Here is a 14,264-nt window from a genome sequence, read left to right as displayed (position 1 = left end):
AAGAACCATGATCAATAGCAACATGCTTAGCCTTCTTTTGGTTGAAGGCATACACACTAAAGAACATCCAAAATTCTTCAAAAATGTATTCAGCAGTTGTTCAAAACTCGCAAACATTTCTGCTTAATTTCAGAGGAACTTTTCAGTTAATAAATAGGAGTTATGTACGAACACGACAGTGATAGTCTTTATCTTGTTAGGATTCACGTATTTGACGGCAGTCAGTCAAGGACTCTAAAATGGCTTACCTGTGCTTTCTCTGTGATGGCGGGAACTGGTCTGTTTGCAACACTGTGAAGAAAGAGCAGAAAGCCCAAACTGAACTTTGATGTCCTCTTACCCTGAACAAATAGCTCAGATCAAACAACAAAGTGTACAAAGTGCTGCATCCGTCTGAAATCTTTAACTCTGCCCCAGTCACTTGATCACTTAATACCCTATCTGTATTTTTTGTCTGAATTTTGTCCATTTAACTGGTAACTTTAATTGATACGTCGACATCAATTATTGGAGATTACAGTTTTACATGTTTAATCATTAATACACTAAAATGTGCTATTTTGTGAAAAAAAGTTTTACATGTTAATGATATGCCCATACATTGTTACTCTAGATTTTACAATGCCATTGCAATCCAGATTCACTGGCCTTCATTTAAAAAAAAGTGGCACTGTGGACCACTGAGTTCTCCTCAGTGACATTCAATCTCTGTCTCTCCCTCTGTCATCCATCTATACCTGTGCAAAGCCTGTGGGCTAGCGGTAACGATCCCAGCCTGTCTCCCCTTTGTTTGCAGCTGTCTGAATAAAGTGTGAAATTAAAAAAATCTCTCTATCATCTCCCTTTTCTCTTTCTTTACTGCTGACCAGACGGCTGCTGCCAATCATTGAGGCTAGCCCACTCCTTCAGAAGCTCTTCGGGGACTTCTGGCTGTACTCTGCTGCAGGGATGCAAACTGGTGAGGCCCCAAAAAGGTGACTGAAACATGCAAAAAAACATCCCTGCTAGGGGGAAATGCAGGTTTTAACTAATTAAACAAAGAAAATGATCTACATGATCAGTCTCTGTGTTTAAAATAAAACGTAGTTCATGTGAAACTAACTCACAGCTAAAAAATGTAAAGAAAGCAATCCAATGTTATTTGTTGCCTAGACTTTACTGCAAATGACACTCAAGTCTTGAGAAAAAATACATTCATTTTACAGTTAGCCATGACAGCCTTTATAATAGAATGCTTGTGACCACACACATCTAAATATTGCACTTGGGAAAAAAACATCTTGAAGTAGAATGAAACAAAAAGGCATTCTATTTTTGCTCTATTATAGTGGCCAATATAGTAGACATCGATCAAGTGTCAAATTAACTTCTATGGGCTACGTGGGACGCTAGCGTCCCACCTGCTGGACACAGCCAGTGAAATATCATGGCAGCAAATTCAAAAACAAAATGTCATAATTCAACTTTCTCAAACATACAACTATTTTACACCATTTTAAAGATACACTTGTCCTTGATGTAACCACATTGTCCGATTTCAAAAAGGCTTAACAGCGAAGGCAAAACATTACATTATGTTAGGAGAGTACATAGACAAAAATAATCACACAGCCATTTTCCAAGCAAGGGCATGTGTCAATAAAACCCCAAACACAGCTAAATGAAGCACTAACCTTTGACAATCTTCATCAGATGACACTCCTAGGACATTATGTTACACAATACATGTATGTTTTGTTCAATCAAGTTCATATTTATATCCAAAAAACAGCATTTTACATTGGTGCGTGATGTTCAGAAAATGTATTCCCACCAAAACTTCCGGTGAATGTGCACATCAATTTACAAAAATACTCATCATAAACATTGACAAAATATATAACAATTATTTAAAGAAAGACTACTCCTGGATGCAACCGCTGTGTCAGATTTTAAAATAGCTTTACGGAGAAAGCACATTTTTCAATATTCTGAGTACATAGCTTAGCCATCACGGTGAGCTATACAGACACGTTCGAGGCAACCTAAACTCAGAATTAGTATTAGAAATATTCTCTTACCTTTGCTGATCTTCTTCAGAATGCACTCCTAGGACTGCTACTTCCACAAGAAATGTTGTTTTTGTTCCAAATAATCCATATTTATGTCCAAATACCTCCATTTTGTTCGTGCGTATAGATCACTTATCCAAAGGCATAACGAGCGAGCGTGGAACCAGAGACAAAGTGAAAATGTTCCATTACCGTACTTAGAAGCATGTCAAACGCTGTTTAAAAATCAATCTTTATGGTATTTTTAACGTAAAATTGCAATAATATTCCAACCGGACAATAGCGCATTCATTCAAAAAGAAAAAGAAGGAACAGCGTGCTCGCGTGACTGTGCATATCCAATCCCTTTGTTGCCATGCAGACCACTCAGTAACTGAGCTCCTATACTCTGCCCAGTGACAGGAGAATGCTCAAACCCCTTTCTGAAGGCTTTAGACAGCCAATGGAAGCCTTAGGAAGTGCAACGTAACCCCACGGATACTGTAGTTTCGAAAGGGACTAGAAAGAACTACAATTCTCAGATCCTCCACTTCCTGGTTGACTTTTCTCAGGTTTTTGCCTGCCATATGAGTTCTGTTATACACAGACACCATTCAAACAGTTTGAGAAACTTCAGAGTTTTCTATCCAAATCTACTAATAATATGCATATTGTAGTTTCTGGGCCAGAGTAGTAACCTGTTTAAATTGGGTACGTTTTTCATCCGGCAGTGAAAATACTGCCCCCTAGCCCAGACAGGTTAAACTAGCTCAGATATGTTTTATTCAGAAGTCAAAATGTATTTACTGAAAGCTAACAAAGGTCCTTATTCTTCTGACTCAGTTCATACATTTTTTCAATTGTAGGTCAGCAGAAAAGTCCCTGCAGAGTTTGTTTTAAATAACATTCACTTAGTAAAACATTAAATAATCCCCCCTCACTCACACACAAGTGTTACTGTCAAGTTCAATACAACAAAAGCAATATCTTCGGGCTACACTGCACGATTACATTGTAGAACAGATGTCCACAGGCAGAAAGTGTACAATGTGCCCGCAGAGCATGATACCCTTTGTGGGCATAATTTCTCTTTCAGGCAGAGAGTACACCTGGCATATCCTTTTCATCCACTGTATTGAAAAAGTGAGAAAGAGGGGAAGTGTGTGGTGTTCCTTTAACCATAGCGGCATCCAGCTTAAGCCAGGCCCAGCTTCAGCTATACTTGATCCCTGAATCCACTTGTTTAACCTCCCTGCAACAGCCAGTGGAATCGCGTGGCGCGAAATACAAATACCTCATAAATGCTATAACTTCTATTTCTCAAACATATGACTATTTTACACCATTTTAAAGACAAGACTCTCCTTTATCTAACCACATTGTCCGATTTCAAAAAGGCTTTACAACAAAAGCAAAACATTAGATTATGTCAGGAGAGTACCCAGACAGAAATAATCACACACCCATTTTTCAAGCTAGCATATATGTCACAAAAACCAAAACCACAGCTAAATGCAGCACTAACCTTTGATGATCTTCATCAGATGACACTCCTAGGACATTATGTTATACAATACATGCATGTTTTGTTCAATCAAGTTCATATTTATATCAAAAAACAGCTTTTTACATTAGCATGTTTTGTTCAGAACTAGCATACCCACCGAAAACGTCTGGTGAATTTACTAAATTACTCACGATAAACGTTGACAAAAAACCAAACAATTATTTTAAGAATTATAGATACAGAACTCCTTTATGCAATCGCGGTGTCAGATTTTAAAATAGCTTTTCGGTGAAAGCACATTTTGCAATATTCTGAGTATATAGCCCGGCCATCACGGCTAGCTATTTTGATACCCCCACAAAGTTTGGCACTCACCAAACTCAGATTTACTATAAGAAAAATTTGATTACCTTTGCTGTTCTTCGTCAGAATGCACTCCCAGGACTTATACTTAAACAACCAATGTTGTTTTGGTTCCAAATAATCCATAGTTATATCCAAATAGCTCCGTTTTGTTTGTGCGTTCAAATCACTATCCGAAGGGTGACGCACCGGCGCATTTCGTGACAAAAAAATAGAAAATATTCCATTACCGTACTTCGAAGCATGTCAGACGCTGTTTAAAATATATTTTTATGCGATTTTTCTCATAAAATAGCGATAATATTCCAATCGGGCGATGTTGTATTAATTCAAAGATTGAAAGAAAAACATGGAGTCCTCTCGTGGACGTGCACTCCAGTGTCATTGTTCCCTGCCTGACCAGTAACAAACAGAGCTGCTGTACTTAGCCCAGAGACTGCAGAGCTCTCATTCCACATTCTGGCGCCTTCTTGAGATCCAATGGAAGCCTTAGAAAATGTCACGTTACAGCAGAGATGCTGTGTTTTTGATAGAGATGCCACAGAAGGAGAACAAATTGTCAGACAGGGCACTTCCTGTATGGAATCTTCTCAGGTTTTGGCCTGCCATATGAGTTCTGTTATACTCACAGACACCATTCAATAGTTTTAGAAACTGTAGAGTGTTTTCTATCCAAATCCTCGTTTCTGGGCAAGAGTAGTAACCAGTTTAAATCGGGTACGTTTTTTTATCCGGCCGTGCAAATACTGCCCCTAGCCCCAACAGGTTTTAACAAGCAAAGTCAAAATTTCACCAAATTCTCTCATTCTGAAAATTAACCACATACTGTAGCAGTTCACAGATAGTAGTTAGTTCATTAGCTAGTTAACATTTCACACAGATTGCCAGGGTCCAGTAAGCAACTAACACGTTATAACTTGAGGAACGGCAAGGAGTCATATACCAGTTAATACTATAGCGAATTGGTTACTAACGTTAGCTCATCTGATGTTGTAACGTTAGCTAGCTAACGTTAGATGTCTGTCTTTATTAGCCAGCAAATTTTCACAACATAAACTCAATTATTTGATCAGTTAAGTTGGCTAATGTTGCTCAACATTTCTCTGGCTAGCTAACGGAGAATTTGATCCAGCTAGCAAGATACTTAACAATGCTAACAATACTTGTTCCACCACACTTTCTCCCTCACCTCAAACTTTCCAAATGCTAGTTGTTTTTCGGTTACAGCTCATGAAGTACACTTCATCACAGTCTCCATGGTCAGGCTTCTCACCTACCTCTTTGTTATTGTTCAGGAGACACCCTGCTGTAACTGGCAAACTGCTTTTCCACTCTCTGCTGTCTTTCCAGAGCACGAGCTGATGCTGTAACTAGCAAATTGGTTGTCTCCTCTCTTCAGTCGCGTGATGCATTCTGTTATGAGAATCATTGGCTGATCCTTGGATACAGCCAGTATTGCTCCAAACTTCTCATCGGATCTATGCGAATCATGTAGATCCCCTATTTTGGATCCAAAATGGCTAATTTCGCCAAAAGGTTACTAGTTTGCATCTCCGCTGTTGTCATGGCCTTTACTGTGGAGGGCTTGGATCTGTGGCCAGAGTAGTGGTATGAGGGAGTGTGTGAGATTGCCACCAAGTGTCCTCTCCTGATCTTCCCTATCGGTGAACCGCTCCACTCCGAGAGTACAACTCTGCCAGACACACACACACACAGACACACACAAAGACCAGCACAGTCAGGTGGTCAAGTCACCTACCCTAAATGATGGCACCTGTATCTTTACTGGAACTCTACTTGTCCCGTTCGAAGTCTAACTTTACCTGTCTCCTTTCTGTAAGTATAACTAACTACCTGTCTATCATCAAGGCTGAGCTTAGTGACCTACAATCCATCAACTTGTTGGACCCCTCCCATGAAGGATCTGCTCTGATCAACAAACTAGACTTCGCCATGTCAACGTACCTACTGTCTGTTTACAGGCTAGAGTACATGAGGTGATGTTCCGGTACTTTGAGGACAAAGCCATCCAGAAGGACAAATCAGGTGGGTGTAATTTTATTATCTATTATGGATCCCATTAGCTGCTGCCAAAGCAGCAGCTAATCTTCCTGGGGTCCAGCAAAATTAAGGCGGTTTATACTATTTTAAAACATTACAATACATTCACAGATTTCACAACACATTATGTGCCCTCGGGCCCCTACTCCACAACTACCACATATCTACAGTACATATCTACAGTGCGTGTGTGTGTGTGATTGTGTTGTGTATGCATGTGTCTGTGTCAATGTTTGTGTTGCTTCACAGTCCATGCTGTTCCATAAGGTGTTTTCTATCTGTTTTTTCAATCTAATTTTACGGCTTGTGTCAGTTACTTGATATGGAACAGAGTTCCACATAGTCATGGCTCTATGCAGAACTGTGTGCCTCCCATAGTCTGTTCTGGATTTGGGACTGTGAAGAGACCTCTTGTGGCATGTCTTGTGGGTTATGCATGGGTGTCCGAGCTGTGTGCCAGTAGTTAGACAGACAGCTTGGTGCATTCAAGATATTAATACCGCTCATAAATAAAAGTAGTGATAAAGTCAATCTCTCCTCTACTTTCAGCCAGGAGAGATTGACATGCATATCATTAATATTAGATCTTTGTGTACATCCAAGGGCCAGCCGTGCTGCCCTGTTCTGAGCCAATTGACATTTTCCAAAGTCCTTTTTTGTGGCACCTGACAACACGACTGAACAGTAGTCAAGGTGCGACAAAACTAGGGCCTGTAGGACCTGCCTTGTTGATAGTGTTGTTAAGGCAGAGCATCGCTTTATTATAGACAGATTTCTCCCCATCTTAGCTACTACTGCGTCAATATGTTTTGACCATGACAGTTTACAATCTAGTGTTACTCCAAGCAGTTTAGTCATCTCAATTTGATCCATTTTCACATTATTTATTACAAGATTTAGTTGACATTTAGGATTTAGTGAGTGTTTTGTTCCAAATATAATGCTTTTATTTTTAGAAATATATAGGGCTAATTTATTCCTTGCCACTCACTCTGAAACTAACTGCAGCGCTTTGTTAAGTGTTGCAGTCATTTCAGTCACTGTAGTAGCTGACGTGTATAGTGTTGAGTCATCCGAATACATAGAAACTCTTTACCTTTTACTCAAAGTCAGTGGCCTGTCGTTAGTAAAAATAGAAAAAAGCAAGGGGCCTAAACAGCTACACTGTTATCTGTGTTATAATGTTTTATATTGATTGTATATTCGTTTTTGCTCCTCGTGAGGTAGATGACCAGGGTTTTTTTCTGTTTCTGATTCAATGTATCATTAGGTTCGATGAGGGTGTGATCTGTGTTGCTGATAATCTTCAATGTCTTCCTCAAAATTATGGCTGAAAAGGTAGGTGTGCTCTTAACCTTTTCACATGTGAGTTCCAAATGTCTCTAAGGGTCATCCCAGCGTGAGTGTTTTATACGTGATGTCAAAATGTGCTCACTATTCCAAAATGTGATTGTTACTCAACAGGACAGTTAATCTGCGCTGCCCTCAAACTAAGGCACTCTGCCTGCTTTTATTTATAGGCTGTTTTCAAGTTGTCAATTTCAAGTTTTATTTTCTAACAACAGTTTGAATTAAGATGTGTTCCGCCTCATTAATTCACATAAAAGTAGGCCATTTCACTTTTGTGGACAATTCATTTTTTGGGGCATTACTGAGCCGGAAAAACTCCCCCAAGCACTTTGCCATCGTTTACGCAGATCAAGTATGCAGACATTTGCATATCTCCAGTCAGAACAGAACCTGCATAAACTTTTTAACATTTTCCGTCTGGTGCCCGCTTCACCTTCATTGTTGTTTTCATTACTACATGATAATAACTTTGGAGATGTGTGCGTTTCTATCAAAGTAAATGCCTTATTACGTTATAATAGTTTCTGTATGCCATTTTTACTGTTGCTCACTGTATGTATTAAGCATAATATATTTGTCTGTATTCCTTATAACCGCGGACATGCAAGGTAACATTACTAACTTCATAACATTTATGGTGTTATGCTCAGTCGTGCTTATGTAGCTAGCTACATTCTTCTATTAGCTCTGTAAAACAATGCTAATTGCGACAGGGAAACATTAGTTGTGTTGTCTTTTGAAGCTACCCTGGCCTTATGATGATGGGTTGTTTTTATTTGGCCTGTTTAGCATAGCTCTGTTCTGCCCTGCCCCCTTGTGGAGCTCAACAGTTACTGTTTTTTACTGTTATATAACTCATGTTTGTGATTTTGTCAATGCAATTTATTCTTTTGATAGCAGAGTTATGTTACTTCTTTGTAATATTGTTTAATTGCTATATCCTGATATTGTAATGTAATTACTAATAAGTCCTCTTTATTCTGTACTTTCAGAAAACACACACACAAACGGTATTGAACATTATTTGCCAATATCGTAACTGGAACTGGAAATCCTTCGAGCTGAAGATTGAGGCCAGCTTTTGTACGCTAGCGTACACTCCTTAACAGTTTCACTGGATGAAAACACAGCAAGAAAACACATAGGGATATATGTAAGTCATCTATTTTATTTAATTATTGGTGGTGGTTGAACAACAACAAAAACTTTTTTGCCTAGAGGAAAAGAAATGCAAGAAAAGACTGACAACTTATGAATATGCATAACCGATAATTCATATTCATGCAGTGATTGAACAACAACTGCATTTCCACCCCCCACCTCTAAATCATAGTATCATGACAGATTACCGTTCAAGTCACCTGTCAGTAATTGCTGCAGATGTGCTCAATAATGCTTTATAAGGGCACAAGGCGAGACCCAAATGCAGACATAGGAGCCAGATGGTTGAGCTCCAATATTAGAGGCAAAAGGCAGGTTGGGGACAGTCGAGAGTTCATAACCAGGTTAGAGTCCAAACAGTACCAGGCGATAGGCAGGCTCGAGGTCAGGACAGGCAGGGGTTCAGTGATCAGGTCTGAGTCCAAACAGTACAAGGGGATAGGCAGGCTCGAGGTCAGAACAGGCAGAGTGGTCAGGCAGGCGGGTTCGGCGTCAGGACAGGCAAGGGTCAAAACCAGGAGGGCTAGTGACATGGTTGCTGTATGGACAGTGGAGAGGACACGGACGTCTCGTTTGTCATGCAACTTTACTGCCAGCTGTTGACCGTTCTCCTTGAACTCCAGCCACCCCTCTGCTGCATCCGAATGCCGGCATCCCCTTCCTCTTCAACCTGACTGTGCCACAGGCCCCTGTGCTGTTGGAGAGCAGATGCTGGAAGAGTGTGAGACTGCTGTACCAACTGTCTACATACAAAGTGTGTCCCTTGCCGAGATGAGGAGCCAACATGGTCATCACCGTGGACCCGGACACCCCAAGCCCCTCATAATGTTGGATGTCAGTGGTGGACCCTGTATAGACTATAATGTCCTGTCTTCACGTCGCACATAACAAAGAACTGGACCCCAAACCTGTGCCTTTTGGAAGAAATATATTGACGGAACGCCAGTCTACTCTTCCATAACATCAGGGACATTTCTTATTTTGTGTGACGGGTCATTTAGCTTGGCAGTAGCATTGTTGATGAAATGCAGGCATTGCAGCAGAACTAGGAAGTGGTCTATGGAAAAGATGGTGGCAAAGAAGGGAGTTGCAAACATAGGATCTGTGATCCAGTATTCTCTTAGGGAGTTCTTTGCTATTCCCATAAGGACTGTCACCAGGAAGGTATACATTTCACAAATTGTGGTTGTCACCCATTTAGCGAGTTTCCCCCTCTCTCCTGGCTCTCTCTTCTCCTGTAGCTCTAAGGCATAGCGATTGGTGTCCTCTACTATTTCTCCCACCAGCTCCTCTGTCAGAAACAGCTTGAAGCACTCTGCCTCAGAGGGAAATGGCAAGGGGCTTTGCACTTCAGACTGGGACTCAAAGCAAACAGCAGGGCATGGAGGGGTGAAATTGCTGGCGGCCTTCCACTTACCATAGACCTCCTGTACTTCATCCACTGTCGGTCTGCCTCCATCACCACCAGCATCCTCAAAGGGACCTGGGACTTTGTCAGTGGACAAGGGGTCCTCAGATTCAGGGTTCTCAATGGCTACAAGGTTGGGGGCAGCTCCTCACTGTCACTATCAGAATCTGATTCCTGACTTTCATACTCAGACTCACTGTCAGAATTTATAAAAATCTCCATAATTTCCCTATTTGTGAAGGAGATTGCTAATGCTGCAGCTTAGCCTACTAACTACATAAACAACAACACTGAATGGCTCAGAGTGGGAGTCAGAGGTTATGTGATTGACTGCCGGGACATCCCAAAACAGTGTTAAATGCTGACTGTTGCGTCAATCGAAACTGGACGTTCTAAATAAGCGCTCTAATCACACCGGTTTGAGCGTACGTTGTAGAATGATCACACCTTTTTGTTGCTCCTTGTGAAAAGGTTAATACCAAATGTTGCTTTGGTTTTGAATTATTTTACAGCCCGGTTTAAGGTGGTATTTGGATGGTATTTACTAAGATAATGTGTTAACTGTAGAGTCATTTTTGACAAAATAAATTGTTTAAGAATTGTGTAACAAAATGTACAGTGTGTTGAGTTTTATTTAGGAAAAGGATATGTTTGTTTATAGAAACCCCATTTTATTTGGGTTATTGTGCCACCTGCTGGCCAATTAATGTTTCACACTCTAGAACTGCGTAAGGGGTTCAGTCCAACCGTAAATTAACACACCTGTGGGCTTGTGTCTAGATCGAGCGGGCCCTGGACTGGGATTTGAGTGAAGGCGGGTGTAATGTGAACATTCACATCCTCGCAAATGGAGTGAATTTCGGCAGACACGTTCTCCGGCAATTTTACACCTAGTCATGGTGTCTAATCCTTGATCTCTTTCTCAAACTTCTTCCGCTGCAGTACATCTCTTCATAAGAGCGTCTGCTAAATGACTAAAATGTAAATGTAAAATGTTCACTGGATGAAGTCAAAAGGGCAGTGGACCCAGCAAAACATTGGTTAACCTGTTGGGGCTAGGGGGCAGCATTTGCACGTCTGGATAAAAAAAATGTACCCGATTTAATCTGGTTACTAATCCTACCCAGTAACTAGAATATGCATATACTTATTATATATGGATAGAAAACACTCTAAAGTTTCCAAAACTGTTTGAATGGTGTCTGTGAGTATAACAGAACTCATTTGGCAGGCAAAACCCTGAGACATTTTCTGACAGGAAGTGGATACCTGATGTGTTGTATTGACTTTAAACCTATCCCATTGAAAAACACAGGGGTTTAGGAATATTTTGGCACTTCCTATTGCTTCCACTAGATGTCACCAGCCTTTACAAAGTGTTTTGAGTCTTCTGGAGGGAGATCTGACCGAACAAGAGCCATGGAACGGTGATGTCCCATTAGACACCTGGCGCGCTACTTCATGTTGGGTACCCTCGTTCCAATACGTTATAAAAGACTATGCATTCGTCCACCTTGAATATTATTCATGTTCTGGTTAAAAAAGGCCCTAATGATTTATGCTATACAACGTTTGACATGTTTGAACGAACGGAAATATATTTTTTCCCCTCGTTCATGACGAGAAGTCCGGCTGGCTTACATCATGTGCTAACGAGACGGAGATTTTTGGACATAAATGATGAGCTTTTTTGAACAAAACTACATTCGTTATGGACCTGTGATACCTGGAAGTGACATCTGATGAAGAGAATCAAAGGTAATGGATTATTTACATAGTATTTTCGATTTTAGATCTCCCCAACATGACGTCTAGTCTGTATCGCAACGCGTATTTTTCTGGGCACAGTGCTCAGATTATTGCAAAGTGTGATTTCCCAGTAAGGTTATTTTTAAATCTGGCAAGTTGATTGCGTTCAAAAGATGTAAATCTATAATTCTTTAAATGACAATATAATATTTTACCAATGTTTTCTAATTTTAATTATTTAATTTGTGACGCTGACTTGACTGCCGGTTATTGGAGGGAAACGATTTCCTCAACATCAATGCCATAGTAAAACGCTGTTTTTGGATATAAATATCAACTTGATAGAACTAAAAATGCATGCATTGTCTAACATAATGTCCTAGGAGTGTCATCTGATGGAGATTGTAAAAGGTTAGTGTATCATTTTAGCTGGTTTTATGGTTTTGGTGACCCTGTCTTTGACTTGACAAAACATTACACACAACTCTTGTAAATGTACTGTCCTAACATACTCTAAATTTATGCTTTCGCCGTAAAACCTTTTTGAAATCGTAAAACGTGGTTAGATTAAGGAGATGTTTATCTTTCAAATGGTGTAACATAGTTGTATTTTTGAAAAATTTGAATTTTGACATTTATTTGGATTCAAATTTGCCGCTCTTGAAATGCACCTGCTGTTGATGGAGTGCACCACGGGTGGCACGCTAGCGTCCCACCTAGCCCCAAGAGGTTAAAAACGGAACGTTGTGACACGACAGTTTGAGGTTTCACTCAAGCTACCTCGCCTCCAACCAAGCGTCTCCTACTAAATCTGAACTTCAAAAAACATGTCACTTATCCACCCTGTGTAAGTGACTAGCATTGATACGAAGCAGATGCTGATTGGGATAGATTTCCCAGGTGAATGGCATCCAGGCAGACTATTCCTGAAGCTTGCAAAGTGATAACTGAGTCCGCCGGGGTGATACCGACAAGAACCACGGAGGTTTCTGTAAGACTGAACCTGGTGCCCGGCTACTGGATGGAAGGCACCACTGAGGTCATCCAACCCTCTCCATGACTATTCAACTTGGGGCTAATTATCAATGATTAAACACTAGATTCCCTTACCTCTTGGTGCAGAATCTGACTCAAGCAGATATTTCCATTCCTCGGCACACTCAGCTAGGAACATTGATTGATTACTCCTTCCATGATTTTGAACTTGTTGTTCCCGTGATTGGGCCTCTTCCTTCCTCCGTAGACCTATGTGGTGATGGAGGGACGCTTTTTAATTGTCCGTCAAAGGCAATCGCAATAACTTCCGTATTGCAACTTGACGACACATCAACGTTCAGGCTGGATGTCGATTCTGACAACGAGCTGTTGATATACTCCATCGTCACTGAGGATGATACCGCATCTCCTTCTGCATGTGAGATAAAAACGGATGAGGTAACAGCCGATGATTCCCCAACCATCACCACCTGATGAAGACGTACGATGTCGCCGAACCATATCCTGGTTTCCATGTACAGCTACTGTCGGTGGCAGACGCACTTGACAATGACACTGAACGACATCAGTTGCGGGAATTGTTTAACAAACACAGAGAGATCTGGTCAACAGACTCGATGGATTGCGGTGTTACGGGTATTCATATGATGCGTATTCCTAAGCTACCCGGAGCTGCTCCAACGTTTGAGACACTACAAAATTCCACTTGCAGCGTACTCGATGGTAAAAGAGATTATCGACTCCCTATTAGCTAAACAGATTATCAGGGAATGTAACAGTACGTACAGCGCTCCCATGTGGCCTTACCAATGAGTAAATGGTGTATTACGATTGACTATAGACAACTAAACAAGCTGGTTCCGTTGTCTCGTTGGCCAGTGACGCAGCGCAACCAAGAGTTGCCAAAGGTGGCAAACTCCAACTACTTCTCCACCGTTGACGTGGCAAATGGTTCCTGGACCATGACATTCGACACTCCTGACCAACACAAGTTGGCTTTCTCTTTCTCAAACAAGCTCTTCACGTTCAATTGTTGCCTGTTCGGGTATGTGAACTTCCCCTCAGAGTTCAACATCTTCCTGCACAAAGCAAAGACGTAGCCACCAGGGGGACGATAATCTATGTGGATGATGTTCACATGACGAGTGAGACTTGGTCACATCACCTCAACGAGATGGACCACGTTCTTACCCAACTCAGGGTGGCACGGGCTAAGTTGGCTATCATGGAAGGACAATGGTGCAGGACCAAGGTAAACTATGCTGGTGGGTGCTGGTGGGTGCTGAGGGCATCCTGCCACAGTCTAGCAGAATCCAAGCAGTTTGCAACATCAAAACACCTACACACCTTCATGAGGTGCGCAGCTTCTTGGGAGTATGTAATTACGCCCGTCAATTCATCAAAAAATATGCCGACTTGTCAAAGTCTTTGACCCGTCTTCTTCAGAAGTTCGTTTGGGATGCCACTCACGACGAAGCTGTGACTTCCTTGAAAAACCTGTTTTTTGAGTGACCCTGCCTGGTATACCCCAACAAAGACGCTCTTTTTGGAAGTCAGTTTCTCAGCCTTAGTGCTGGGTTGTACCAAAAATACGATCAAGACAGACGTGTGGTTGCTTACACGAGCAAAACACTCAACC

At 41.2% G+C, this 14,264-nt stretch overlaps 1 long non-coding RNA gene across 3 annotated transcripts in view; it reads left to right on the top strand.

The window, feature by feature from the left end:
* The window catches only part of LOC106603688 (uncharacterized), a 43,648-nt gene that overhangs the window by 258 nt on the left and 29,126 nt on the right, over positions 1-14,264 (top strand). Inside the window, exons 2-5 of one of the 3 annotated variants that reach the window (XR_006762178.1) lie at positions 870-974; positions 5,883-5,946; positions 7,232-7,299; positions 8,304-8,464. This is a non-coding gene — a long non-coding RNA (uncharacterized lncRNA). Of the gene's footprint in view, positions 1-869; positions 975-5,589; positions 5,737-5,882; positions 5,947-7,231; positions 7,300-8,303; positions 8,465-14,264 lie in introns of those variants that run through there. The other 2 variants (XR_006762177.1, XR_001328471.2) reach the window with 2 other exon arrangements.

The sequence above is a fragment of the Salmo salar genome, chromosome ssa26 (genome assembly GCF_905237065.1).
Source record: "Salmo salar chromosome ssa26, Ssal_v3.1, whole genome shotgun sequence".
Classification (NCBI taxonomy): Eukaryota; Metazoa; Chordata; class Actinopteri; order Salmoniformes; family Salmonidae; genus Salmo; species Salmo salar.
The sequence above is the reverse complement of the archived record's forward strand: the minus strand, read 5'-3'. Positions and strand labels throughout refer to the sequence as shown.